Source organism: Oncorhynchus tshawytscha, linkage group LG18 (assembly GCF_018296145.1).
Source record: "Oncorhynchus tshawytscha isolate Ot180627B linkage group LG18, Otsh_v2.0, whole genome shotgun sequence".
NCBI classification, from domain to species: domain Eukaryota; kingdom Metazoa; phylum Chordata; class Actinopteri; order Salmoniformes; family Salmonidae; genus Oncorhynchus; species Oncorhynchus tshawytscha.
Genome location: NC_056446.1, coordinates 2,961,153 through 2,989,011, shown reverse-complemented (window position 1 = coordinate 2,989,011; position 27,859 = coordinate 2,961,153). Strand labels below are relative to the sequence as shown.

The 27,859-nt window shown below is 44.4% G+C and overlaps 1 protein-coding gene across 1 annotated transcript in view; it reads left to right on the top strand.

The window, feature by feature from the left end:
- LOC112219756 overlaps positions 1 to 27,859 on the top strand; it is a 466,516-nt gene that overhangs the window by 232,384 nt on the left and 206,273 nt on the right. The gene's annotated exons all lie outside the window — the stretch shown is intronic.

Here is a 27,859-nt window from a genome sequence, read left to right as displayed (position 1 = left end):
TACCATGCTGTGTTGTCATGTGTGGCTGACATGCTGTATTGCTGTCTTAGGTCTCTCTTTATGTCATGTTGCAGTGTCTCTCTTGTCGTGATGTGTGTTTTGCCCTATATTTATATTTTATTTTTAATCCCAGCCCCTGTCCCCTCAGGAGGCCTTTTGACTTTTGGTAGACCGTCATTGTAACTAAGAATTTGTTCTTAATTAACTGACTTGCCTCGTTAAATAAAGGTGAAATAAAAACAATGTGTACTGTAGGGTTGAGGGAGGAAGATTCAGTAGGAAATGGATTGAGGAGATGTTATATTTGGGAAAGCGGAGTGGGGTCAGTTTCAGGAGTTGAGTGAACAGGAGCTGTCTCAGGTAGATCTTAATTCAGATATAGAAAGTCAATGATGGAATAAGAGGAGCACAAGGCAGGTGATTCCTATGGGTACAGGGGGGAGAAAGAGTAATGCAGTCCCCTGGTGGAGTGAATAGTGTAGAGAAGCAGTGAAGAGTAGCAACAGGGCTTACAGAATGTTGAAAAGGTCCCATAAATACCAACACCTGATTTAGTATAAACAAGCACAAACAGTAGTAGTATGGAGGATCATAAGGACAGCTAAGAGGAAGTATTGGTGCTGGTTCTATGGAAACATAGGCAGGACCACTCCTTTGGGAGAGGTATGGGGGATGATGAGTGGGGACAGAAGAGACTGGGATCTCCCAGTGCTGAATAGTGGGGAGATTGTTGCGTTGAGATATATGGAGAAGGCAGAGATGTTAGCCCATGCATTTGTGAAGGTGCACAGCTCAAATAATCTGACAGAAGAGGGGCAGCGTGGGAAGGAGAGGGTCAGAGGAGAACATCTGGGGGTCCTGGATCAGAGAGAGATGGTGGGGGATACATTGAATATGCCCTTTTATGTGTGCTAAGATGAAGAGAGCTTTAGCTAAAGCTGGGGTAACATCTCCTGGGAAGGATGAGATGTGTTACATCATATATCTCACGTATGTAAATGTATGGAAAGGATGATAGCGGAAAGACTGACGTACATCCTGGAGAGTAGAGGACTAACGTCACCAGATCAAAGTGGGTTCAGGAAAGTCAGGGGAATGATGGATCCTGTACTGTGCCTTGAGTCAGTCATACGGAAGGAACAGGCAAATAAGGGGATGGTGGTAGACATTTTATTTGATGTAGAGATGGCTTATGATATGATGTGGAATGAAGGCCTGTTTATCAAGCTGGATAACATGGGGGTTGGAGGAAGTGTTTTTCAATACAAGTGAGGGTGGGGAGCTCTACGTCAGAAAGCATTGAGGTATATAATTGTACCCCCCAGGGAAGTGTCATTAGTCTTTTTTTTCTCCATTATGATTGACAATGTATTCTCTCAGGTGAGACCGGATATTGGGAGGTCAATGTTTGCGGATGATGGAGCGATGTGGAAGAGAGGGAGAAATATTACCCATACATCCAGAAGAGTTCAAGAAGCGATTAGTGAAGTAGAGCAGTGTTCCCTTAGGTTTTTTTTTCTAGAAGGAAGGTTGGGGAGGAATTATACTTGAAGTTGTATGGAAGGAATCTGGAGAAGGTGGGAGGGTTTGACACACGAATGACATGGGCGCATTATATTAACAGAGTAGTTATCAAAGGAAAGAACATATTGAATGTGATTCTTTGCTTGTCTGGAATGGAGTGGGGGGGCAGATATAATGGTGTTGAAAATGATATATATAGCACTGTTAAGGTAATCAAAGGATTATGGAAGTATAGCATATGGATCAGCAGCTCAGACATCTTTAAAAAAGCTAGATGTAATCCAGGCCCAAGCCCTAAGAATATGTTGTGGAGCAATCAGGACCTCCCCGGTGGCAGCGATGCAGGTAGAGTTGGGAGAGATGCCGTTAAAGTGAAGAAGACAACAGCTAGCCATGACATATTTGGTAAATCTACAAGGACATAAGGTTACACATCCCACAAAAAGGTACTCCTAACCTACCAGAATGAATCCTACCTTTGAACCACCCGATCCTCCTGGGGTGGTTGTAAAGGTGGTTGCACTTGTCTGGCAAAACTGAAAAAGCGGTCTCTTGTGTTTTCAAGGTTTGACATGACTTAGTCGTTTGTTGGTGATGATGAATGAGACGTTTTTCATATAGTAATTGGTCAACATTTGCATATAGTTTACATATTGTTATTTGACACATCAAATAGTGTTATTTGACGTGTATGTTTTTGACACGCAAAGACCCAAACGGCGTTCCATAGAATACAAGCTTTGGGTGGATAGGCAATTGCATGGCAAGAGAGATGGGGTTGTCTGGGAGGGAGTTTAAGCCCCTCTGGTTTTCCTGCTATCCCACCTAGGTTTCTCCCTCAGTCAGTGATAAATCTAAGGTTGCTTAAGAGGGTAAGATATGTTGAGGAAGGAGTAGATTCAGTGTGAACATTGAACATTTCAGAACTCAATACAATTTCTTGAATATATTCACAGATGGATCCAAGGACCCTAAAACAGAGAGGACAGGAGCAGCTTTTAAGGTCTAAATCCTACCCAATAATCTCGTCTCCCTAAGGAAACAAAATACATAATTAAATTCTACATCCCCTGAAGATTTCCCCAGTAGTTCACTTAATCCTGGCTCTTCAACCCCATTATTAATCTAATAACAATCACTCCCTTTCTCTCACATATTTCTGGCACTGAAATAGAACATCCACTGTCTCCATCTCCTCCTGACAATGATCACACCTCCCAGTCGGATGTGTCCCCACCAATTTCAATGTACTATTTAGCCTTGGGTGTCCCAGTCTCAGCCTTGGGTGTCCCAGTCTCAGCCTTGTAACTACTCTTTCCTCCCTTCTCTCTTGGCCTGAGGACCTCCCTGCCCCCAGCTTTTCTTATAGAGGGGTCTTCCCTTTCTCTCCCTGTTCCACAACTATTGCAAATTATTTTGAACCACTGTTCTTATTACGCCCTTGGCTTCTGCTTTACTGATTGACAATTCCATCTCAACATTAGGATATGTAAGAGCCTGCTTGGTGATAATATCCACTTCCTCATACCCCTCTACTCCCACATGAGCTGGTACCCAGAGCTGGTACCCAAAATAACAAATACTGCATCAGTTTCACCCTATACAAGCACTGCAAAACCTCACACAATACATCCTGTCTGCTCTTAGACACACGTGAATTTAAGCTCATCAGTGCTTCACAGGAGTCAGAGCAGATGACTACCCTGTCTGGCCTCACCTCCTCCACCCACTCTGCAGCCAATAGTATGGCCAACAACTCCATTGTGTAAACGGATAAATAATCCGTTGCTCTTTTCGTCACTGCCACCTTAAATTCTGAGACCTTCTCTGGTCCAGTCCAGTTAGTGGCGGTAATGCACCTTAAAAAGTTGCTTGCCAACCGCCATATAAAATCCACAGAAGAAGAATTGGTTGATGGCGTTTACTTTGAACAATCAACACACAGTAATCTTAGAACTTCTCTAGGCACACATATTTTTGAAACATGTATTTTTCACTAACGTTTATCATCATGCATGTGTGGTGCTCTGTGTCAGGCTGTGCTAATTACAACCAATCGCAAAAACGTGTTCTCTTTCACTGTTCTACCAACCAGAGATTGACCCCAATGCTGCTAGTGACTTGCGGCTATCAAGAATGATGTTTACTGTGACCAAAGATCAGAGGGATTTTCAGGCTGAATGGATGGGGAATCCATTTCGATGACAGCTGAGAAGTTATGTTATACCATCGTTTTTTTATTTCACAACAAAACGGAAGATTCTCGATTAGAGGTAACGTAATGTTAGCTAGCTTGCTAGCCTAGCTGAACTAGGTAAATTAGCTAGCTAACTAACGTTACAGTCCTGTATTGAACTCTAAACTACATCAGCTAAATCATACAGCTAGCTAGCTATCTTTTGGCTACAAACTGACAATCAATTTCACCTATGCCATGGTAGCCACTGCTAGCTAACGTTACCAAATAGGAGTAACTCAATATGGTAGCCAACTATTCAAGCTTTGACTAGAAAACACAGGGTACTAAAAATAGAATTTTCCATATAATATAGCTAACTCATTCTCTGTGATTTGGTAGCAATGATGAATGTGTATAAATCGTCTATTTGTTTAATTGATTCTCAGTTGGCTAGCAATCTTAACCGTACGATGAAACATAGCAATAGAGCACTTTCACATCAGTTTGGTATAGATGGAAAAAAATAAAAGATGCTAGCTTGTAACATATCACTTTTGCGGCATTATTTAATCTGTGCTATCAAATCTCTCCCATATTACGAAATCATGAATGAATTACAAACTATCTAGCTATATATTTTGAATCAAGCTGCAATAAAACAGCTGAGGATAAATGATGCCTTTCAGCACATATTAAAGGCACGTTTTAAATAAATGTTCTTGTTTCAGAATTTTTACAGATACTATAAGTTGACTGCAGTTATACAAGGTACATGGTATGGCTCCAAGGAAGAAGAGGTGTGGTGGTTGTCTTGCCAGCAAATGGATACTCTCTGAGGACATTTAGCGAATCGTCCACTATGTCAACAAATTCGCCGATGTGCACGCGATTCTGCTTCCTGGACAGATCCCAGGATTTAGGAGGGCTGGCATCTGGGTGCTACCGATATTTGAGACCAAGTCCTCTTTGCTACCTGATCATGGTGTTTTCCTAAATCTTGATACTTACATTTGTATCAAATGTTGGTCAGCTCAAGTCAGTGGACTAGTGGCAAAGATTCTAACCAAAGCACACACGTATTAGATCCAAAGAGACTGTTAGTCCTTACTGGTGAAGTTTGTGTGTGGGGTCATATTTTCTTGAATGTTTCCCATTGCTTAGAGAGACCAGAGCTTACTCTGTCCCTTTTTAGCTCTCACCCCCTCCATCCGCCTTTCCTGTTTTCGCTCTTTTCAGATGTTGTTTACTCTGTGTCTAGTGTCCTTTCAGACAGAAAAGATGTTTGAGTATAGCCTTTGCACATTCTCTGTGTATTTATAAGAGATGTTTTTTAAAATAAATCTTCTTAAGGCTAGGCATCCCGCTAGCGGGACAACTTCCAGTGAAACTGGAGGGCGGGCAATTCAAATAAATAATCATACCATTTTTGGATATTAAACATTTATGTACATACAAGTGTCTTATATTGGTTAAAAGCTTAGATTCTTATCAAATCAAATCAAATTTTATTTGTCACATACACATGGTTAGCAGATGTTAATGCGAGTGTAGCGAAATGCTTGTGCTTCTAGTTCCGACAATGCAGTAATAACCAACAAGTAATCTAACTAACAATTCCAAAAAAAAACTACTGTCTTATACACAGTGTAAGGGGATAAAGAATATGTACATAAGGATATATGAATGAGTGATGGTACAGAGCAGCATAGGCAAGATACAGTAGATGATATCGAGTACAGTATCTACGTATGCATATGAGATGAATAATGTAGGGTAAGTAACATTATATAAGGTAGCATTGTTTAAAGTGGCTAGTGATATATTTACATCATTTCCCATCAATTCCCATGATTAAAGTGGCTGGAGTAGAGTCAGTGTCATTGACAGTGTGTTGGCAGTAGCCACTCAATGTTAGTGGTGGCTGTTTAACAGTCTGATGGCCTTGAGATAGAAGCTGTTTTTCAGTCTCTCGGTCCCAGCTTTGATGCACCTGTACTGACCTCGCCTTCTGGATGACAGCGGGGTGAACAGGCAGTGGCTCGGGTGGTTGATGTCCTTGATGATCTTTATGGCCTTCCTGTAGCATCGGGTGGTGTAGGTGTCCTGGAGGGCAGGTAGTTTGCCCCGGTGATGCGTTGTGCAGACCTCACTACCCTCTGGAGAGCCTTACGGTTGAGGGCGGTGCAGTTGCCATACCAGGCGGTGATACAGCCCGCCAGGATGCTCTCGATTGTGCATCTGTAGAAGTTTGTGAGTGCTTTTGGTGACAAGCCGAATTTCTTCAGCCTCCTGAGGTTGAAGAGGCGCTGCTGCGCCTTCCTCACGATGCTGTCTGTGTGAGTGGACCAATTCAGTTTGTCTGTGATGTGTATGCCGAGGAACTTAAAACTTGCTACCCTCTCCACTACTGTTCCATCGATGTGGATGGGGGTGTTCCCTCTGCTGTTTCCTGAAGTCCACAATCATCTCCTTAGTTTTGTTGACGTTGAGTGTGAGGTTATTTTCCTGACACCACACTCCGAGGGCCCTCACCTCCTCCCTGTAGGCCGTCTCGTCGTTGTTGGTAATCAAGCCTACCACTGTTGTGTCGTCCGCAAACTTGATGATTGAGTTGGAGGCGTGCGTGGCCACGCAGTCGTGGGTGAACAGGGAGTACAGGAGAGGGCTCAGAACGCACCCTTGTGGGGCCCCAGTGTTGAGGATCAGCGGGGAGGAGATGTTGTTGCCTACCCTCACCACCTGGGGGCGGCCCGTCAGGAAGTCCAGTACCCAGTTGCACAGGGCGGGGTCGAGACCCAGGGTCTCGAGCTTGATGACGAGCTTGAAGGGTACTATGGTGTTGAATGCCGAGCTGTAGTCGATGAACAGCATTCTCACATAGGTATTCCTCTTGTCCAGATGGGTTAGGGCAGTGTGGTTGAGATTGCATCGTCTGTGGACCTATTTGGGCGGTAAGCAAATTGGAGTGGGTCAAGGGTGTCAGGTAGGGTGGAGGTGATATGGTCCTTGACTAGTCTCTCAAAGCACTTCATGATGACGGATGTGAGTGCTACGGGGCGGTAGTCGTTTAGCTCAGTTACCTTAGCTTTCTTGGGAACTTGTTCTTGTTAATCTAACTGCACTGTCGGATTTACAGTAGGCTTTACAGCGAAAGCATGCCATGCGATTGTTTGAGGACGGTGCCCCACATCAAAATATTTTTCCACTGGCACAGGTTTCATAAATTCACAAATAGCGATTAGATATTCACTTTTGAAGATCTTCCTCTGATTTGCAATCCAAAGGGTCCCAGCTACAACATGTAGTTTCGTTTTGTTAGATAAAATCCTTCTTTATATCCCAAAAGGTCAGTGTAGTTAGCTCCATCAATTTGAGTTATCCACTCGTTCAACCTGCAGAGAAAGTAATCCAAAAAGCTACAGCTAAACTTTGTTAAAACAAGTCAAAATACATTTCTATCAAATCCTCAGATACCCTAAAATGTAATTAAACTATAATATTTCATAAGGAAAGAAATATGTTCAATAGGAGAATGATATTAGAAAGTGCGTGTCCTCTTTGACGCGCCTACATACACGAATTTCCAAGTCTGTGTCCCTGTACAAAAACTCATTATTATTCCTCGTTTTGGAAGAAACAAGCCTGAAACCTTGAACAAAGACTACTGACACCCAGTGGAAGCCATAGGAATTGCATACTGGGAGCTAGATTAATTTTTTACCGATACGTTCCATTGGAAGAGCACGGGCTCTCAAAAAAACAAAACATTACGGTTGGTTTGTCTTTGGATTTTCTCCTACCATATCTATTGTGTTAAAGTATCCTACATTATTTTAACATTTCCACACACATCAGAGTGTTTTCTTTCCAATGATACCAATTATATGCATATCCTGGCTTCAGGGCCTGAGCAACAGGCAGTTTACCTTGGGCATGTCAGTCAGGCAGAAATTGAGAGATTTTCAGGCCAATATATGTGCGAGGACTACATGTTGTGTGCATGTGCTTGTGGCGCATGTGTACGTGCACAGAAAGCCTGTGCCCATCCAATGTAGTCCTCTCACATATCATGGTTGAGGCCCTTCGTTTTTCCATGTCAGATTACATTCGGAAATAAGGTTTGGGAGAATACATTACCACGCTTTTATATAGAGCATTCGGAATGTATTCAGACCCCTTGACTTTTTCCACATTTTGTTACATTACAGCCTTATTCTAAAATGGATTAAATTTAAAAAATCCTCATCAATCTACACACAGTACCCCATAATGACAAAGCAAAAACAGGGTTTTAGAAATGTTTGCAAATTTATAATAAAAAAAAAAACCCACAAATGCATTATTTACATAAGTATTCAGAACCTTTGCTATGGGACTCAAATCAAATTGTTTTGGTCACATATGTAACCTGTGTGAAATGGCTATCTAGTTAGCGGGGTTTTATTTTTTATTTTACCTTTATTTAACTAGGCAAGTCAGTTAAGAACAAATTCTTATTTTCAATGACGGCCTAGGAACAGTGGGTTAACTGCCTGTTCAGGGGCAGAATGACAGATTTGTACCTTGTCAGCTCGGGGGTTTGAACTTGCAACCTTCCGGTTACTAGGCCAACACTCTAACCACTAAATCAAATCAAATCAAATCAAATTTATTTGTCACATACACATGGTTAGCAGATGTTAATGCAAGTGTAGCGAAATGCTTGTGCTTCTAGTTACGACAATGCAGTAATAACCAACAAGTAATCTAACTAACAATTCCAAAACTACTGTCTTATGCACAGTAGAAGGGGATAAGAATATGTACATAGAGATATATGAATGAGTGATGGTACAGAGCAGCATAGGCAAGATACAGTAGATGGTATCGAGTACAGTATATACATATGAGTATGTAAACAAAGTGGCATAGTTAAAGTGGCTAGTGATACATGTAATTACATAAGGATGCAGTAGATGATATAGAGTACAGTATATACGTATACATATGAGATGAATAATGTAGGGTATGTAAACATTATATTAGGTAGCATTGTTTAAAGTGGCTAGTGATATATTTTACATCATTTCCCATCAATTCCCATTATTAAAGTGGCTGGAGTTGAGTCAGTGTGTTGGCAGCGGCCACTCAGTGTTAGTGGTTGCTGTTTAACAGTCTGATGGCCTTGAGATAGAAGCTGTTTTCAGTCTCTCGGTCCCAGCTTTGATGCACCTGTACTGACCTCGCCTTCTGGATGATAGCGGGGTGAACAGGCAGTGGCTCGGGTGGTTGTTGTCCTTGATGATCTTTATGGCCTTCCTGTAACATCGGGTGGTGTAGGTGTCCTGGAGGGCAGGTAGTTTGCCCCCGGTGATGCGTTGTGCAGACCTCACTACCCTCTGGAGAGCCTTACGGTTGTGGGCAGAGCAGTTGCCGTACCAGGCGGTGATACAGCCCGCCAGGATGCTCTCGATTGTGCTTCTGTAGAAGTTTGTGAGTGCTTTTGGTGACAAGCCGAATTTCTTCAGCCTCCTGAGGTTGAAGAGGCGCTGCTGCGCCTTCTTCACGATGCTGTCTGTGTGAGTGGACCAATTCAGTTTGTCTGTGATGTGTATGCCGAGGAACTTAAAACTTGCTACCCTCTCCACTACTGTTCCATCGATGTGGATAGGGGGGTGTTCCCTCTGCTGTTTCCTGAAGTCCACAATCATCTCCTTAGTTTTGTTGACGTTGAGTGTGAGGTTAGTTTCCTGACACCACACTCCGAGTCCCTCACCTCCTCCCTGTAGGCCGTCTCGTCGTTGTTGGTAATCAAGCCTACCACTGTTGTGTCGTCCGCAAACTTGATGATTGAGTTGGAGGCGTGAGTGGCCACGTAGTCATGGGTGAACAGGGAGTACAGGAGAGGGCTCAGAATGCACCCTTGTGGGGCCCCAGTGTTGAGGATCAGCGTGGTGGAGATGTTGTTGCCTACCCTCACCACCTGGGGCGGCCCGTCAGGAAGTCCAGTACCCAGTTGCACAGGGCGGGGTCGAGGCCCAGGGTCTCGAGCTTGATGACGAGCTTGGATGGTACTATGGTGTTAAATGCCGAGCTGTAGTCGATGAACAGCATTCTCACATAGGTATTCCTCTTGTCCAGATGGGTTAGGGCAGTGTGCAGTGTGGTTGAGATTGCATCGTCTGTGGACCTATTTGGGCGGTAAGCAAATTGGAGTGGGTCTAGGGTGTCAGGTAGGGTGGAGGTGATATGGTCCTTGACTAGTCTCTCAAAGCACTTCATGATGACGGAAGTGAGTGCTACGGGGCGGTAGTCGTTTAGCTCAGTTACCTTAGCTTTCTTGGGAACAGGAACAATGGTGGCCCTCTTGAAGCATGTGGGAACAGCAGACTAATATAGGGATCGATTGAATATGTCCGTAAACACACCAGCCAGCTGGTCTGCGCATGCTCTGAGGGCGCGGCTGGGGATGCCGTCTGGGCCTGCAGCCTTGCGAGGGTTAACACGTTTAAATGTTTTACTCACCTCGGCTGCAGTGAAGGAGAGGCTGCATGTTTTCGTTGCAGGCCGTGTCAGTGGCACTGTGTTATCCTCAAAGCGGGCAAAAAAGTTATTTAGTCTGCCTGGGAGCAAGACATCCTGGTCCGTGACTGGGCTGGTTTTCTTCTTGTAGTCGGTAATTGACTGTAGACCCTGCCACATACCTCTTGTGTCTGAGCCGTTGAATTGAGATTCTACTTTGTCTTTATACTGACGCTTAGCTTGTTTGATAGCCTTGCGGAGGGAATAACTGCACTGTTTGTATTCAGTCATGTTACCAGTCACCTTGCCCTGATTAAAAGCAGTGGTTCGCGCTTTCAGTTTCATGCGAATGCTGCCATCAATCCACGGTTTCTGGTTAGGGAATGTTGTAATCGTTGCTATGGGAACGACATCTTCAACGCACGTTCTAATGAACTCGCACACTGAATCAGCGTATTCGTCAATGTTGCTGTCTGACGCAATACGAAACATATCCCAGTCCACGTGATGGTAGCAGTCTTGGAGTGTGGAATCAGCTTGGTCGGACCAGCGTTGGACAGACCTCAGTGTGGGAGCTTCTTGTTTTAGCTTCTGTTTGTAGGCAGGGATCAGCAAAATGGAGTCGTGGTCAGCTTTTCCGAAAGGAGGGCCGGGCAGGGCCTTATATGCGTCGCGGAAGTTAGAGTAACAATGATCCAAGGTCTTTCCCGCCCTGGTTTCGCAGTCGATATGCTGATACAATTTAGGGAGTCTTGTTTTCAGATTAGCCTTGTTAAAATCCCCAGCTACAATGAATGCAGCCTCAGGATGTATGGATTCCAGTTTGCAAAGAGTCAAATAAAGTTCGTTCAGAGCCATCGATGTGTCTGCTTGGGGGGGAATATATACGGCTGTGATTATAATCGAAGAGAATTCTCTTGGTAGATAATGCGGTCTACATTTGATTGTGAGGAATTCTAAATCAGGTGAACAGAAGGATTTGAGTTCCTGTATGTTTCTGTCATCACACCACGTCTCGTTAGCCATAAGGCATACGCCCCTCCCCTCTTCTTACCAGAAAGTTGTTTGTTTCTGTCTGCGCGATGCGTGGAGAAACCCGCTGGCTGCACCGCCTCCGATAGCGTCTCTCCAGTGAGCCATGTTTCCGTGAAGCAAAGAACGTTACAGTCTCTGATGTCCCTCTGGAATGCTACCCTTGCTCGGATTTCATCAACCTTGTTGTCAAGAGACTGGACATTGGCGAGAAGAATGCTGGGGAGTGGTGCACGATGTGCCCGTCTCCGGAGTCTGACCAGAAGACCGCCTCGTTTCCCTCTTTTACGGAGTCGTTTTTTGGGTCGCCGGCTGGGATCCATTCCATTGTCCTGGTTGAAAGGCAGAACACAGGATCCGCACACTATCCTGTAGGGGTGTGCGCTAATAGAGTTTTAATCGGTGACGTCACTCGCTTTGAGACCTTGAAGTAGTTTTTTCCCTTGCTTTGCAAGGGCCGTGGAGCGATGGGTAACAATGCTTCAAGGGTGCCTGTTGTCTATGTGTGCAGAGGGTCCCTGGTTCAAGCCCAGGTAGGGGTGAGGAGAGGGACAGAAGCAAAACTGTTACACATACATGTGTTTAGCAGATGCTTGTGTTTCTAGCTCTGACAGTGTCTAACAAGTAATATCTAACAATTTCACAACATATACCCAAAACACACAAATTTAAGTAAAAGAATGGAATTAAGAATATATAAATATATGGACAAGCAATGTCAGAGCGGCATAGACTAAGATACAGTAGACTAAAGGTACAGTATATACAAATGAGATGAGTTATGTAAACATTATTCATGTGATTAGTGTTACATTTATTAAAGTGGCCAGTGATTTCAAGTCTATGTATATAGGCAGTAGCCTCTAATGTGCTAGTGATGGCTATTTAACAGTCTGATGGCCTTGAGATAGAAGCTGTTTTTCAGTCTCTTGGTCACAGCTTTGATGCACCTGTCTTGACCTCGCCTTCTGGATGACAGAGGGGTGAACAGGCAGTGGCTCGGGTGGTTGTTGTCCTTGATGAACATTTTGGCCTTCCTGTGACATCGGGTGCTGTAGGTGTCCTGGAGGGCAGGTAGTTTGCCCCCGGTGATGCGTTGGGCAGACCGCACCACCCTGGGTTTGTGGGCGATGCAGAGCCCTGCATTTGCGGGCAGTGCAGTTGCCATACCAGGCGGTGATACAGCCCGACAGTATTCTCTGAATTGTGCATTTGTAAAGGTTTGGGAGGGTTTTAGGTGCCAATACACATTTCTTTAGCCTCCTGAGGTTGAAGTGGCGCTGTTGCACCTTCTTCACCACACTGTCTGTGTGGGGGAACCATTTCAATTTGTCAGTGATGTGTATGCCGAGGAACCTGAAGCTTTCCACTTTCTCCACTGCTGTCCCGTCGATGTGGATATGGGGGTGCTCCAACTGCCACGACCATCTCCTTTGTTTTGTTGATGTTGAGTGAGAGGTTAATTTCCTGACACCACACTCCCAGAGCCCTCACTCCTCCTTGTTGGTAATCAAGCCTACTACTGTTGTGTAATAGTTCTGCAAACTTGATGATTGAGTTGGAGGCGTGCGTGGCCACGCAGACATGGGTGAACAGGGAGTACAGGAGGGGGCTGAGCATGCACCCTTGTGGGGCCCCAGTGTTGAGGATCAGCGAAGTGGAGGTGTTGTTTCCTACCTTCACCACCTGGGGGCGGCCGGTCAAAGTCCAGGACCCAGTTGCACAGGGCAGGGTTCAGACCCAGGGCCCCGAGCTTGATGATGAGCTTGGAGGGTACTATGGTGTTGAATGCTGAGCTATAGTCAAAGAACACCATTCTTACATAGGTATTCCTGTTGTCCAGATGGGAAAGGGCAGTGTGCAGTGCGATGGTCTGTGGATCTATTGGAGCGGTAAGCAAATTGAAATTGAAATGGCTCGTGGGTGACCGGTAATGTGGAGGTGATATGATCCTTGACTTGTCTATCAATTCACTTCATGATGACAGAAGTGAGTGTTACGTGATGATAGTCATTTAGTTCAATTACCTTTGCTTTCTTAGATACAGGAACAATGGTGGCTATCTTGAAGCATGTGGGTAAAGTAGACTGGGATAGGGAGAGATTGAATATGCCCGTAAACACACCAGCCAGCTGGTCTGGCATGATCTGAGGACTCGGCTAGGGATGCCGTCTGGGCCGGCAGCCTTGCGAGGGTTAACACACTTAAAAAGCTTACTCACGTCAGCCATGGAGAAGGAGAGCCCACAGTCCTTGGTAGCAGGTCACATCGGTGGCAAAGCGTGCAAAGGTGTTTAGCTTGTCCGGAAGCAAGACTTCGGTGTCTGCGACGTGGCTGGTTTTCCTTTTGTAGTCTGTAATTGTCTGTAGACCCTGCGACATACGTCTCGTGTCTGAGCCGTTGAATTGCGACTCCACTCTGTCTCAATACTGATGCGCTTTGCCTGTTTGACTGCCTTGTGGAGGGAATAACTACACTCTTTGTATTCTGCCATATTCCCAGTCACCTTGCATTGGTTAAATGCGGTGATTAGCGATTTTACTTTTGCGCAAATACCGACATCTATCCTCGGTTTCTGGTTAAGGTAGGTTTTAATAGTCACAGTGGGTACAACATCTCCTGTACACTTCCTGTTACACTTAGTCACCGTATCAATATATTTGTTATTATCAGAACATATGTGTTTTAGCAGTGTGAGTACTACAGTCAATGTGTTGATAGAACTTCGGCAGCCTTTTTTCTCAAATTTAGCTTGTTAAAAACCCCAACTACAATAAATGCAGTTTACAGTTTGCATAAAGTCCAGTGATGTTCTTTGAGGGCCGTCGTGGTATCGGCTTGAGGGGGGATATACACGGCTGTGACTATACATGTGGGATTCTTCTGTTGAAGGAGAGGCGGACCAAAACGCAGCGTGGTTATTGTGATACATCTTTAATAAAGATGAAAATAGAACAATATACAAAAAAACATGAAAAAAAACTAAAACAGCCCTATCTGGTGTAACAAACACAAAGACAGGAACAATCACCCACAAAACCCAACACAAAACAGGCTACCTAAATATGGCTCCCAAGCAAGGTTGGGCAGGGGGCTAACACAGTACCCCCCCAAGCCTCCAGTATTTATGCTGCAGTAGTTTATGTGTCGGGGGCTGGGGTCAGTTTGTTATATCTGGAGTACTTCTCCTGTCCTATTCGGTGTCCTGTGTGAATCTAAGTGTGCGTTCTCTAATTCTCTCCTTCTCTCTTTCTTTCTCTCTCTCGGAGGACCTGAGCCCTAGGACCATGCCCCAGGACTACCTGACATGATGACTCCTTGCTGTCCCCAGTCCACCTGGCCATGCTGCTGTTCCAGTTTCAACTGACCTGAGCCCTAGGACCATGCCCCAGGACTACCTGACATGATGACTCCTTGCTGTCCCCAGTCCACCTGGCCATGCTGCTGCTCCAGTTTCAACTTCCACCTGACTGTGCTGCTGCTCCAGTTTCAACTGTTCTGCCTTATTATTATTCAACCATGCTGGTCATTTATGAACATTTGAACATCTTGGCCATGTTCTGTTATAATCTCCACCCGGCACAGCCAGAAGAGGACTGGCCACCCCACATAGCCTGGTTCCTCTCTAGGTTTCTTCCTAGGTTTTGGCCTTTCTAGGGAGTTTTTCCTAGCCACCGTGCTTCTACACCTGCATTGCTTGCTGTTTGGGGTTTTAGGCTGGGTTTCTGTACAGCACTTTGAGATATCAGCTGATGTACGAAGGGCTATATAAATAAATTTGATTTGATTTGATTTGAAGGTGCGGACTCCGGCCGCAAAACCTGAACCTATTGGGGAAGGTCTGGGTGGGCATCTGTCCGCGGTGGCGGCTCTGGTGCTGGACGTGGCCCCCACTTCACCATGATCTTAGTCCGCCCCATTTTCCGCTTCTGTGGCCTCCTAACCACGGCGACCCTTCTAAATGAACCCACTGGACAGAGGGGCAGCTCGGGACAGAGGGGCAGCTCGGGACAGAGGGGCTTGGAAGCTCTGGCAGCTCGGGACAGAGGGGCGGAAGCTCTGGCAGCTCGGGACAGAGGGGCTGAGGGGCTCTGGCGCCTCAGACTCCGGCGGCGCCGGACAGGCGGGAGACTCCGGCGGCGCCGGACAGGCGGAAGCAGCTGTAGGGATGAGACGGAGAGACAGCCTGGTGCGGGGGGCTGCCACCGGCGGGCTGGTGCGTGGAGGTGGTACCGGATAGACCGGACCGTGCAGGCGCACTGGAGCTCTTGAGCACCGAGCCTGCCCAACCTTACCTGGTTGATTGCTCCCGGTCGCCCTGCCAGTGCGGCGTGGTGGAATAGCCCGCACTGGGCTATGCAGGCGAACCGGGGACACCATGCGCAAGGCTGGTGCCATGTAAGCCGGCCCAAGGAGACGCACTGGAGACCAGATGCGTAGAGCCGGCTTCATGGCACTTGGCTCGCTGCCCAGTCTAGCCCTGCCGATACGCGGAGCTGGTATGTACCGCACCGGGCTATGCACCCGCACTGGGGACACCGTGCGCTTCACAGCATAACACGGTGCCTGCCCGGTCTCTCTAGCCCCCCGGTAAGCACAGGATGTTGGCGCAGGACTCCTACCTGGCTTCGCCACACTTCCTGTGTGCTCCCTCCCCAATACATTTTTGGGGCTGACTCTCGGGCCTCCATCCACGCCGCCGTGCTGCCTCCTCATACCAGCGCCTCTCCGCCTTCGCTGCCTCCAGCTCTTCTTTGGGGCGGCGATAATCTCCTGGCTGTGCCCAGGGTCCTTTTCCGTCCAACTCATCCTCCCATGTCCAGTCTTCCGTGCGCTGCTCCTGCTGCCGCTGCCTGTCACCACGCCGCTTGGTCCTGTTGTGGTGGGTGATTCTGTCACGGGATTCTTCTGTTGAAGGAGAGGTGGACCAAAACGCAGCGTGGTTATTGTGATACATCTTTAATAAAGATGAAAATATAACAATATACAAAAAAACAAGAAACCGTGAAAAAAACGAAAACAGCCCTATCTGGTGTAACAAACACAAAGACAGAAACAATCACCCACAAAACCCAACACAAAACAGGCTACCTAAATATGGCTCCCAATCAGAGACAATGACTAACATCTGCCTCTGATTGAGAACCATATCAGGCCCAAACACAGAAACAGACAAACAAGACATCCAACATAGAATGCCCACTCAGATCACACCCTGACCATACAAAACATAGAACATACAAAGCAAACTATGGTCAGGGTGTGACAACATGGCTGTGACTATAACTGAAGAGAATTCTCTTGGGAGATATTACAGTTGGCATTTGATTGTAGATTGTATTTTGATTGTGAGGTATCCTAGTTTGGGTGAACAAAAAGATTTGAGTTCCTGTATGTTATCACATCATGAGTCGTTAATCATGAAACATACACCCCCGCCCTTCTTCTTCCCGGAGAGATATTTATTCCTGTCTGCGCAATGAACTGAGAACCCAACTGGCTGGACGGACTCAGACAGTTTATCCCGAGAGAGCCATGTTTCCATGAAACAGAGTATGTTACAATCCCTGATGTCTCTCTGGAAAGAAATCCCTGAGTTCGTCAACTGTATTATTCAGAGACTGTACATTAGCAAGTAATATACTCAGAAGCCGTGGGTGGTGTGCGTGCCTCCTAAGTCGGACTAGAAGACCACTCAGAGTACCTCTACTCTGCCAGCTGTGTTTTGGGTCGGCCTCTGGAATCAGTTCAATTGCCTTTGAGGGTGCGAGAGGAAAGTCGTATTCCTAGTCGTAATGCTGGTAGTGCTTGTGAGTTACCGCCGCTCTAATATCCAATAGTTCTTCCCGTATGTAAAAGCACAAAACATTTCTGCACTATTAATGTAAGCAATAATAAATTAAAAAACAAAATAGCGCAAAGTTTCCTGACTCTCTGTGGTCCTGACTCTCTGTGGTCACTAAAGATCCCATGGCACTTATCATAAGAGTAGGGGTGTTAACCCCGGTGTCCTGGCTAAATTCCCAATCTGGCCCTCATACCATCATGGACACCTAAACATCCCCAGCGTACAATTGGCTCATTCATCCCCCCTTCTGTGTTCTCAGTTAACTTACCTGGTAAAATAATTTTTAACCTTTTTTTTTTTACTGAGAACAGGAAAATGGTCATGTATGGACACAATTCATGACTGACATAATGACAACTCAACAACCTACCAACAGTATGTATTTAATTTGTCTTACAGGACTGATGACTCCGGGGCTATGTGATGCTGACCAAGACAAAGACTGAGCAAGCAGCAATATTGTAATATTGACATAAAGTGAGGATGTGGATCTAGGTTCTGTTTTTCTGTTTATCAGCTTTGTTCTGTTTATCATTCAAAGCCTGTTCTAAAAAGGTTTACTTAACCAACTACAATTACAAGCTGAGCAATCAATGGAATGGAAAATACATTATTACAATGTACAGAAAGCCCACATATTCATTATAGTCTACTCCTGCGCTCAGGGTCCTATCACACATGTCCTACTGAGGGTTCCCATGGTTACAATATGTTTGAGTAGGGCCACATTTACATTTCAATTGTTATGGAGGTCCTCATGAGCACCACTGAATTAAGAACCATGCCTGTGCTCTAGCAAGCCTTCACTTCTTCTTCTTCTTCCACTCTTGGCTATAACCTATATTACAGTATACACATTCTGGTACAGGAACACTGGTGTTGTTGTTCGGAGAACAAAGCTAACTAGTAATGTATCTCATACAAATCAAAGGTGTAATAGCTGGATGAAGTTTGATAATATTAAGTAAATAATAAGGAACATAAAGTAAAATGACATGATATGTATACATTGTAAAATGTTTATTGATAGGAAATGCATTTGGTACAAAGTATGATTCATGATTTGACCAAGTAAGAGCCTTATTCTAACCGGCTTATCAAAACAATGTACAAGAGGTTGGGCTATTGTATTCGTCCAAATGTACTGGTCTGCATTCTAGCTTGTGTCTAGCTACAGATTGTACGCCAGATTTTTGATGTCCATTACTGGGCATTACAGGAAAGCCCCAATGAAACCTCCACCATAGATTTTTCAACTAACCTGTTCTTGGCGATACTTTCTTAGTTTGGTGAAAAAATAACTTAGAAATGTCATTCCAGTTGCAGGGGGTTCTACAAAAAACATGGATTTAATATCTTTAAGAATCATCTATGTTTTGTCCTTCACTGATACAGGCAAGGGTTGATTTCATTGGCTTGCTACAAAAAGCTTTGGGGTCAACTGTTATATTGGTCATCTAGTGAGGTTATACTGTTATATTGGTCATCTAGATACTTGTAAACTTTACAGCTAGGTCATTCCAGCTGTTGTTTAGTGAGCTTACCAGGTAGCTAGAAAGCTAGCTAGCTACATTTCGAGTACAGTAGCTAGCTACCTAGCAACTAATTACCTAACCTTTACTCTTCAAATAATGATGTTTTCAGAGAAACAGCTGAATGGTAGCTAGCATAGTTACAAGTACTTTTATGCTTAAAAGAACTTTGGAACCAATTATCCACAGTTGCTAATAGTTACCGGTAGCTTCCTGGCTAGATACAGTGCCTTGCGAAAGTACTTTGCGACCTTTTGCCACATTTCAGGCTTCAAACATAAAGATATAAAACTGTATTTTTTTTGTGAAGAATCAACAACAAGTGGGACACAATCATGAAGTGGAATGACATTTATTGGATATTTCAAACTTCAAAAACTGAAAAATTGGGCGTGCAAAATTATTCAGCCCCTTTACTTTCAGTGCAGCAAACTCTCTCCAGAAGTTCAGTGAGGATCTCTGAATGATCCAATGTTGACCTAAATGACTAATGATGATAAATACAATCCACCTGTGTGTAATCAAGTCTCCGTATAAATGCACCTGCACTGTGATAGTCTCAGAGGTCCGTTAAAAGCGCAGAGAGCATCATGAAGAACAAGGAACACACCAGGCAGGTCCGAGATACTGTTGTGAAGAAGTTTAAAGTCGGATTTGGATACAAAAAGATTTCCCAAGCTTTAAACATCCCAAGGAGCACTGTGCAAGCGATAATATTGAAATGGAAGGAGTATCAGACCACTGCAAATCTACCAAGACCTGGCCGTCCCTCTAAACTTTCAGCTCATACAAGGAGAAGACTGATCAGAGATGCAGCCAAGAGGCCCATGATCACTCTGGATGAACTGCAGAGATCTACAGCTGAGGTGGGAGACTCTGTCCATAGGACAACAATCAGTCGTATATTGCACAAATCTGGCCTTTATGGAAGAGTGACAAGAAGAAAGACATTTCTTAAAGATATCCATAAAAAGTGTTGTTTAAAGTTTGCCACAAGCCACCTGGGAGACACACCAAACATGTGGAAGAAGGTGCTCTGGTCAGATAAAACCAAAATTGAACTTTTTGGCAACAATGCAAAACGTTATGTTTGGCGTAAAAGCAACACAGCTCATCACCCTGAACACACCATCCCCACTGTCAAACATGGTGGTGGCAGCATCATGGTTTGGGCCTGCTTTTCTTCAGCAGGGACAGGGAAGATGGTTAAAATTGATGGGAAGATGGATGGAGCCAAATACAGGACCATTCTGGAAGAAAACCTGATGTAGTCTGCAAAAGACCTGAGACTGGGACGGAGATTTGTCTTCCAACAAGACAATGATCCAAAACATAAAGCAAAATCTACAATGGAATGGTTCAAAAATAAACATATCCAGGTGTCAGAATGGCCAAGTCAAAGTCCAGACCTGAATCCAATCGAGAATCTGTGGAAAGAACTGAAAACTGCTGTTCACAAATGCTCTCCATCCAACCTCACTGAGCTCGAGCTGTTTTGCAAGGAGGAATGGGAAAAAATGTCAGTCTCTCGATGTGCAAAACTGATAGAGACATACCCCAAGCGACTTACAGCTGTAATCGCAGCAAAAGGTGGTGCTACAAAGTATTAACTTAAGGTCGCAAAGTTCAAGGGGGCCGAATACTTTCGCAAGGCACTGTATCTAGCTAGCTTTATTGGTCCAAGGAGTAGGTTAGCTAGCCTCTAGCTTCACCAGTAAAACTCCAGTATTTACCGCTAAACTCTTGTATTCATCCTGGATCATTCAATTCTATTGCAGAAGAGGGAGGAGAGTGGATGGTCCTCCACCTTGTCATAGCTTTTGAAGGAGCCATACATTGGTGTTCGGAGGGTGGAACTAAACTAGCATTTCCACACTGGACAGGAATTACGTTGAAATAGTGGTGGCAACGTCCTCTGGAGGGATCATTTAAGTGAAAAGACACTGTGGCTTGTAGGCCTCTCCAGGTCTCACACCCACTGTGAAATTTGGTGGAGGATCGGTGATGATCTGGGGGTGCTTCAGCAAATCTGGAATCGGGCAGATTTGTCTTTGTGAAGGACGCATGAATCAAGCCACGTACAAAGGTTGTCCTGGAAGAAAACTTGCTTCCTTCTGCTCTGACAATGTTCCCCAACTTTGAAGATTGGTTTTTCCAGCAGGACAATGCTCCATGGCACACAGCCAGGTCAATCAAGGTGTGGATGGAGGACCACCAGATCAAGACCTTGTCATGGCCAGCCCAATCTTCAGACCTGAAGCCCATTGAAAACCTCTGGAATGTGATAAAAATGCTGCTTACATTTTTGCGCCAGGAGTGGTATAAAGTCACCCAACATCAATGTGAAAGACTGGTGGAGAGCATGCCAAGACGCATAAAAGCTGTGATTAAAAATCAGGGTTATTCCACCAAATATTGATTTCTGAACTCTTCCTAAGTTAAAACATGAGTATTGTGTTGTTTAAAAATGAATATGAACTTATTTTCTTTGCATTATACGCAGTCTGACAAAACTGCATCTTCTTTTTATAAGGGCACAGGGCGAGACCCAGATGCAGATGGTTTGAGTCTCTGATATTTATTATAATCCAAGGGGCAGGCAAGAGAATGGTTGAAGACAGGAAAAAGATCATAAACAAGGTTAGAGTCCAGGAGGTACAGAGGGGCAGGCAGGCTCGAGGTCAGGGCAGGCAGTATGGTCAGGCAGGCGGGTTCAGAGTCAAGGCAGGCAAGGGTCAAAAGAGAGAGAAGAAAAAGCAGGAGCAGGGAAAAACATGCTGGTTGACTTGACAAGATGAACTGGCAACAGACAAACAGAGAACACCACAATAAATACTCAGGGACTAATGGGGAAAACGCGTGACACCTGGAGATGGGTGGAGACAATCACAAAGACAGGTGAAACAGATCAAGGCGTGACATTTTTGTCATTTTGACCAATTGTAATTTTCTGCAAATAAATGCTCTAAATGACAATATTTGGATTTGGGAGAAATGTTGTCAGTTGTTTATAGAATAAAACAAAAATGTTAATTTTACCCAAACACATACCTAGAAATAGTAAATCCAGAGAAACTGATAATTTTGAATATCTCTTAATTTTTTCCCAGAGCTGTATATATATATATATATATATATATATATATATATATATATATATATATATATATATATATATATATATATTATTTTTTTTTTTTTTGGGGGGGGGGAATTAAATAAATATATAAACATTGACATATACACTAGCGTTCAAAAGTTTGGGGTCACTTAGAAATGTCCTTGTTTTTTAAAGAAAAGCACATTGTTGTCCATTAACAATGTCTACAGTGTATTTATGAACAATTTGATGTTATTTTAATGTTGTAAAGTACTACTGTAGCTGGATTTTCTTTAACGGGATATCTACATAATATCTACGTCACCTGATAGAGGCACATTGTCAGCAACCATCACTCCTGTATTCCAATGGCATGTTGTGAAAACCCTTTTGCAATTATGTTAGCTGAGCTGAAAACTGTTATCCGGATTAAAGAAGCAATAAAACTGGCCTTCTTTAGACTAGTTGAGAATCTGGTTCGATTACAGGCTCAAAATGGCCATGTTAGGTTCTATTATTAGAGTAGGAACTTGACGGACACTGTGAAAGCTCTAACCAAGTTTATTCTTCCCGAGGGTCAATACAGCTGCATTAGACAAAAACAGGTAGTATACCCCATTTTGGATGGAGTCTCCTCGTTATCGCCAAACATTGCATCATTATTGCTAGGCAGGGAGCTGAGTGATATGGGCCTTGAAATGGTTCCTCCAATTATCAGTACTGCTACATGTGATCGTTTTTCCTGCACTCAGCCCCTCCCAAGTTTTACTTTTACTGGCACCACTCATGTCTCTTTTATAACTAATGATTAATAATATATAAAGCTTAGAAACCAAACCTATCAGTCCCCCTTTTTGAACATCTGATATCATACTGTTAAACATTATTTACACTTTGAAATTACTGATAGGCATAATTTCCAAGTGTATATAATGTTGAACAGTTGGATATCAGATGTTCAAAAAGGGGGACTGATAGGTTTGGTTTCTAAGCTTTATATATTATTAATCATTAGTTCTAAAAGACAACCAATGATAATAAAACATGAACAAAAAACAAACATAATTATCACAGTGAGGTTTACAAACTCAGGAACTCATGGCCTCTGTTCTAGGATCACACCAAGCACACTCTCATTTCCATTTGTGATAGAACACTGATAATGACATGTCCGTTGGAGCTGTTGACTTCTTCTATTTCCTTACCCGTCTGGTTCCTAAGAGAGTCATAGCACAAAACTTGTAAAAAGAAACAAAAAACACAACAGCATTAATAACATGTCAAGATATGCATAACTGTATATGCAATGACAACCCAAAGTTTGATAATATGACAATTCCCACTCTCTCTTCGCCTGCCTATGCCATCAGGATACTTTTCTATTGGATTCAACAAAAATGAAAGTCCTAAAAAGCTTTCTCGCGCTTTTGACCCAGTCTTCCGCTTTCCGGCCACAGCTTCCGATAGGTCAAGCCATGTCATTTTCACTTTGTTCCCCATCTCCTCCATTGCCACCTGATAGGCACGTCACCTGATAGGCAAGTGTGTGTCCCTATTCAACACTACATCCTCTTGAGGTAACTCAGCACTGTATAGACTTTCACATCAATGCCTCCCCAATGTTGTTTTGCATACCATTACCCCAACATCGATCCTTTCATATGATGCATTAACCAATACATCAGCTAACCCAAACCAACTACGATGTTTAAAGTGGCTCCCAAACCCATGTCTACAGTGGAATCTAGTCTCTCTCTCTCTCTCTCTCATTATGAACCTCACTTCAGGTGAGAACTATGCACCCACCAAGGAGAGACATGACGATCTTTACCACTGCAGGTGCTGTAAGGAGTAATGTGTGTGGACCAGACCAACGCTGTCCCCACACCCCACGCCCGGTGTATCTTGATGTACACTCAATCTCCAGAATTCAGCCCATGCCCTCGTTTATCTCCCGCTCCTCATGTGCCGATTCCACTATGACTATAGCCTCAGAATAACTACTACATGTAATCTGTCAGATGTTCACCGGCTGTTAGAAATTGGGAAAGAGATTAAGGAAGTTGGAACATTATCCACCTAACAAAACTCTGAGTCACAGGTTTCTTGAATGTTGACAATAGTGTCTGAAATGCCTACACTATCTCTGCTACTTTCACCATGATCTGGGTATGTGTAATAGTCCCTATATTGTGCACAGTTAGCTGTCCTCGCTCTCTGGGAATGATACCCCTCTATCACCACAACCTTATTTTAAGAGCCCCCACAGATCCCCACCGCAGTCACATTCCATCCCACTTAACAGCCCTACAGTATGTAAACATTCTGTCTCAAACACAGGCCTCATGTGTACCTCGCCTCCTGCTACAGAAAAGCACATATTTCATTCCATCTAACCTGTAACACAATAGTCACTACTCCTAATGCACTTCTACAGTTATCAACATACTAAACATTTTCAAATCAATTAGTCAATATACATCAGTCCCTCATCTGGAACAATGATCACTCTTATGTTCCATGACACCTAAAAACATATTGACTTAAAAAGGAAGGAGAAAAAGTATGTTTAATAATTTCACACCACTCTTGATGTGACTAAGACTGGGAACAGAACCGTCCATCCGTTACGTTCTATGCCCATGTGATACTGGTCTCCATGCCGTCTCCTTCATTTTCCTCCTTGAGTGTTATCGTAAGACAGACTATGAGCCTTGTATGCAACTAATTGTACCGCATCATCCAGCCATCTCTATGTATTGATGCAATTTAACATTAACATTCTGATGACATCTGTTTTTTCAAACAGAAATTTGCATCCTGTAGCACAAACTCCAAAAAGTTCTGGGACACTGTAAAGTCCATGGAGAATAAGAGCACCTCCTCCCAGCTGCCCACTGCACCGAGGCTAGGAAACACTGTCACCACCGATCGGCAGACTCAACAGCCTTGGTTTCCAAAATGACTGCCTCGCCTGGTTCACCAACTACTTCTCAGTTCTCAGTTCAGTGTGTCAAATCGGAGGGCCTGTTGTCCAGACCTCTGGCAGCCTCTGTGGGGGTGCCATAGGGTTCAATTCTCGGGCCGACTCTTTTCTCTTTATACATCAATGATGTCGCTCTTGCTGCTGGTGATTCTCTGATCCACCTCTACGCAGACGACACCATTTTGTATACCTCTGGCCCTTCTTTGGACACTGTGCTAACTAACCTCCAGATGAGCTTCAATGCCATATGACATTCCTTCCGTGGCCTCCAACTGCTCTTAAATGCAAGTAAAACTAAATGTATGCTCTTCAACCGATCACTGCCCGCACCTGCCCGCCCGTCTATCATCACTACTCTGGAATGTTCTGACTAAGAATGTGTGGACAAACACCTAGGTGTCTGGTTAGACTGTAAACTCTCCTTCCAGACTCACATTAAGCATCTCCAATCCTAAATTAAATCTATAATCGGCTTCCTATTTCACAACAAAGCATCCTTCACTCATGCAGCCAAACATACCCTCGTAAAACTGACTATCCCACCGATCTTTGACCTTGGCGATGTCATTTACAAAATAGCCTCAACACTCTACTCAGCAAATTGGAAGCAGTCTATCACAGTGACATCCGTTTTGTCACCCAAGCCCCATATACTACCCACCACTGCGACCTGTATGCTCTCGTTGGCTGGCCCTCGCTTCATATTTGTCGCCGAACCCACTGGCTCCAGGTCATCCATAAGTCTTTGCTAGGTAAAGCCCTGCCTTATCTCAGCTCACTGGTCACCATAGCAGCACCCACCCGTAGCACGCAATCTAGCAGGTATATTTCACTGGTCATCTCCAAAGCCAATTCCTTCTTTGGCCGCCTTTCCTTCCAATTCTCTGCTGCCAATGACTGGAACAAATTGAAAAAAAATCACTGAAGCTGGAGACTCATATCTCCCTCACTAACTTTAAGCATCAGCTGTCAGAGCAGCTCACAGATTATTGCAACTGTACATAGCCCATCTGTAAATAGCCCATCCAACTACCCCTTCCCCATATTGTTATTTATTTTTTTGTTCCTTGCACCCCACAATCTCTACTTGCACATTCATCTTCTGCACATCTATCACTCCAGTGTTTAATTGCTAAATTTGTATTATTTTGCCGCTATGGCCTATTTATTGCCTTACCTCCCTAATCTTACTTCATTTGCACACACTGTATATATAATTTTCTATTGTGTTATTAACTCTACGTTTGTTTATTCCATGTGTAACTCTGTGTTGTTGTTTGTGTCGCACTGGTTTGCTCTATCTTGGCCAGGTTGCAGTTCTCAACTGGCCTACCTGGTTAAATAAAGGTGAAATAAAATAAATATTCATCCCATGCATTAAGACACAGTCTGATGTCACCTTCCATGGTAACCTTAAAAGAGGACAGATCAGAAGAACCGTTTAGTTCAATACATTTCTGTTTCAGGAAATCCAGACAAGCATTGACTATATGACAAATGATTTCATTCCCAATTTTCTTAATAACATTATCTCTACAAAAATGTCAAAGAGCATAACAACATTCTGTTACTGTTGAAACCATTTTCAAAATGAGTTCATACTCCCTTATTTTACTGGCGACCTCTCGGAAGAGTTACCAGATCAGGGAGTTTGTTAAGGGTTTCTTCCGTCGAAGGAGAGGAGGACCACAATGCAGCGTGGTAATTTTGATACATGTTTAATAAACAAATAAACACAAACAATACAAAACAAGAACCGTACCGTGAAAACCTAAACAGCCTATTTTTTTTATTTTTATAAAAAATAATTTATTACCTTCAATACCATTCATTCTTTACAACTCATAATTTTCATACATACTCCAACAATGGTATTATAATTTAACTAAACAAAACAAAACAAAAACTCCAAACAAAAACCTCAGGGGAGCATCGTCCCTCCCCGTCACCCTACAAAATACCTTTCCCTATCTCCCCGTCCCTAATCTATCCCCTTACAAATCTAAATGACACCCAGCCCTAAACCCCCCTTCCACCTCTCCCGAGCAGCATGCTGCCCCCACTTCCTCTCCTCCCTCTTCATCCTCCCCCTCAAATCTCCTTCCACCCTCCTCACTATCCCTTCCACCCCCAATCTCTCCCTGTCTTCACCATGTTCTGCCTGGCTTCCCACAGCCCCCGTTTAAAGAGACTCATGAGAAGCCAGAGCAGAAACCTGTCCCTATCCGTCCCTCTCGCTCTCCCTACACCTCTCTCTAACCTGGCCTACGTCAATACAAAATCCCCCTTACCAAACCTAACAACACCCGTGCCCTAGCCCATACTACTCCGGCAAAGGCACAGTCCCAAAAGACATGGCGCACAGTCTCCTCCCTGCCACAAGAGGATCTTGGACAGGTGGGGGATTGCACCAAACTATACCGGTACAAGATGGAACGTACCGGCAAGCACTTATGGAGGCTCAACCAATTCAGGTCCTTGAGCCTGTTGTCCAGACCCAGCGCCTGCACTCCCTCCCAGACCACTTCCGAGATGCCCACTACAGGCGCCGGACTCCCCGCCTTTCTGACCTCCTCGTACAGGTGCCTGTGATCTAAACCTACTCGGGCAACTTCAACCTCAGGGTGTGCACGCAGCCACTTGGCCGCATGACCAATGTGCCACGGCAGCTGTTCCGCCCGAGGACCCGTGTTAGACCACACCATTACGCTTCTCGCCTGATATGAGAAGAACACCCGCAGGAGGTAACCAGACGGGTGTATCACTGGATGAGCAAGCTCCGTTAACAAGAGAAACAAAAATTGCGTCCAGCTTGAGGGGGAAATGTGGTACTCCCCTACCTCCCTCCCCGATGGGACAAAGCATGCGTGCCCTGGCGACCCACTCGCACCTGCCACTCCACATGAACTGAAACACAAGCCTCACTAGAGGCCTCCTCAGACAAGCCGGCAATGGGTAGATATACGCCAAATACAAAAGAGACGGCAACACATCCACCTTTAGGACCAGGACTTTGCCCATAAAAGACAAATACCTAGCCTTCCACATTGCTAGCTTCCTCTGTACCACTGCGATACGCATGTTCCAGTTTAGCGTCGCTGAGCCGGAGGTCTCAAAATGGACCCCGAGAATCCTCAGGGCCCCCTCACAGAGAGAT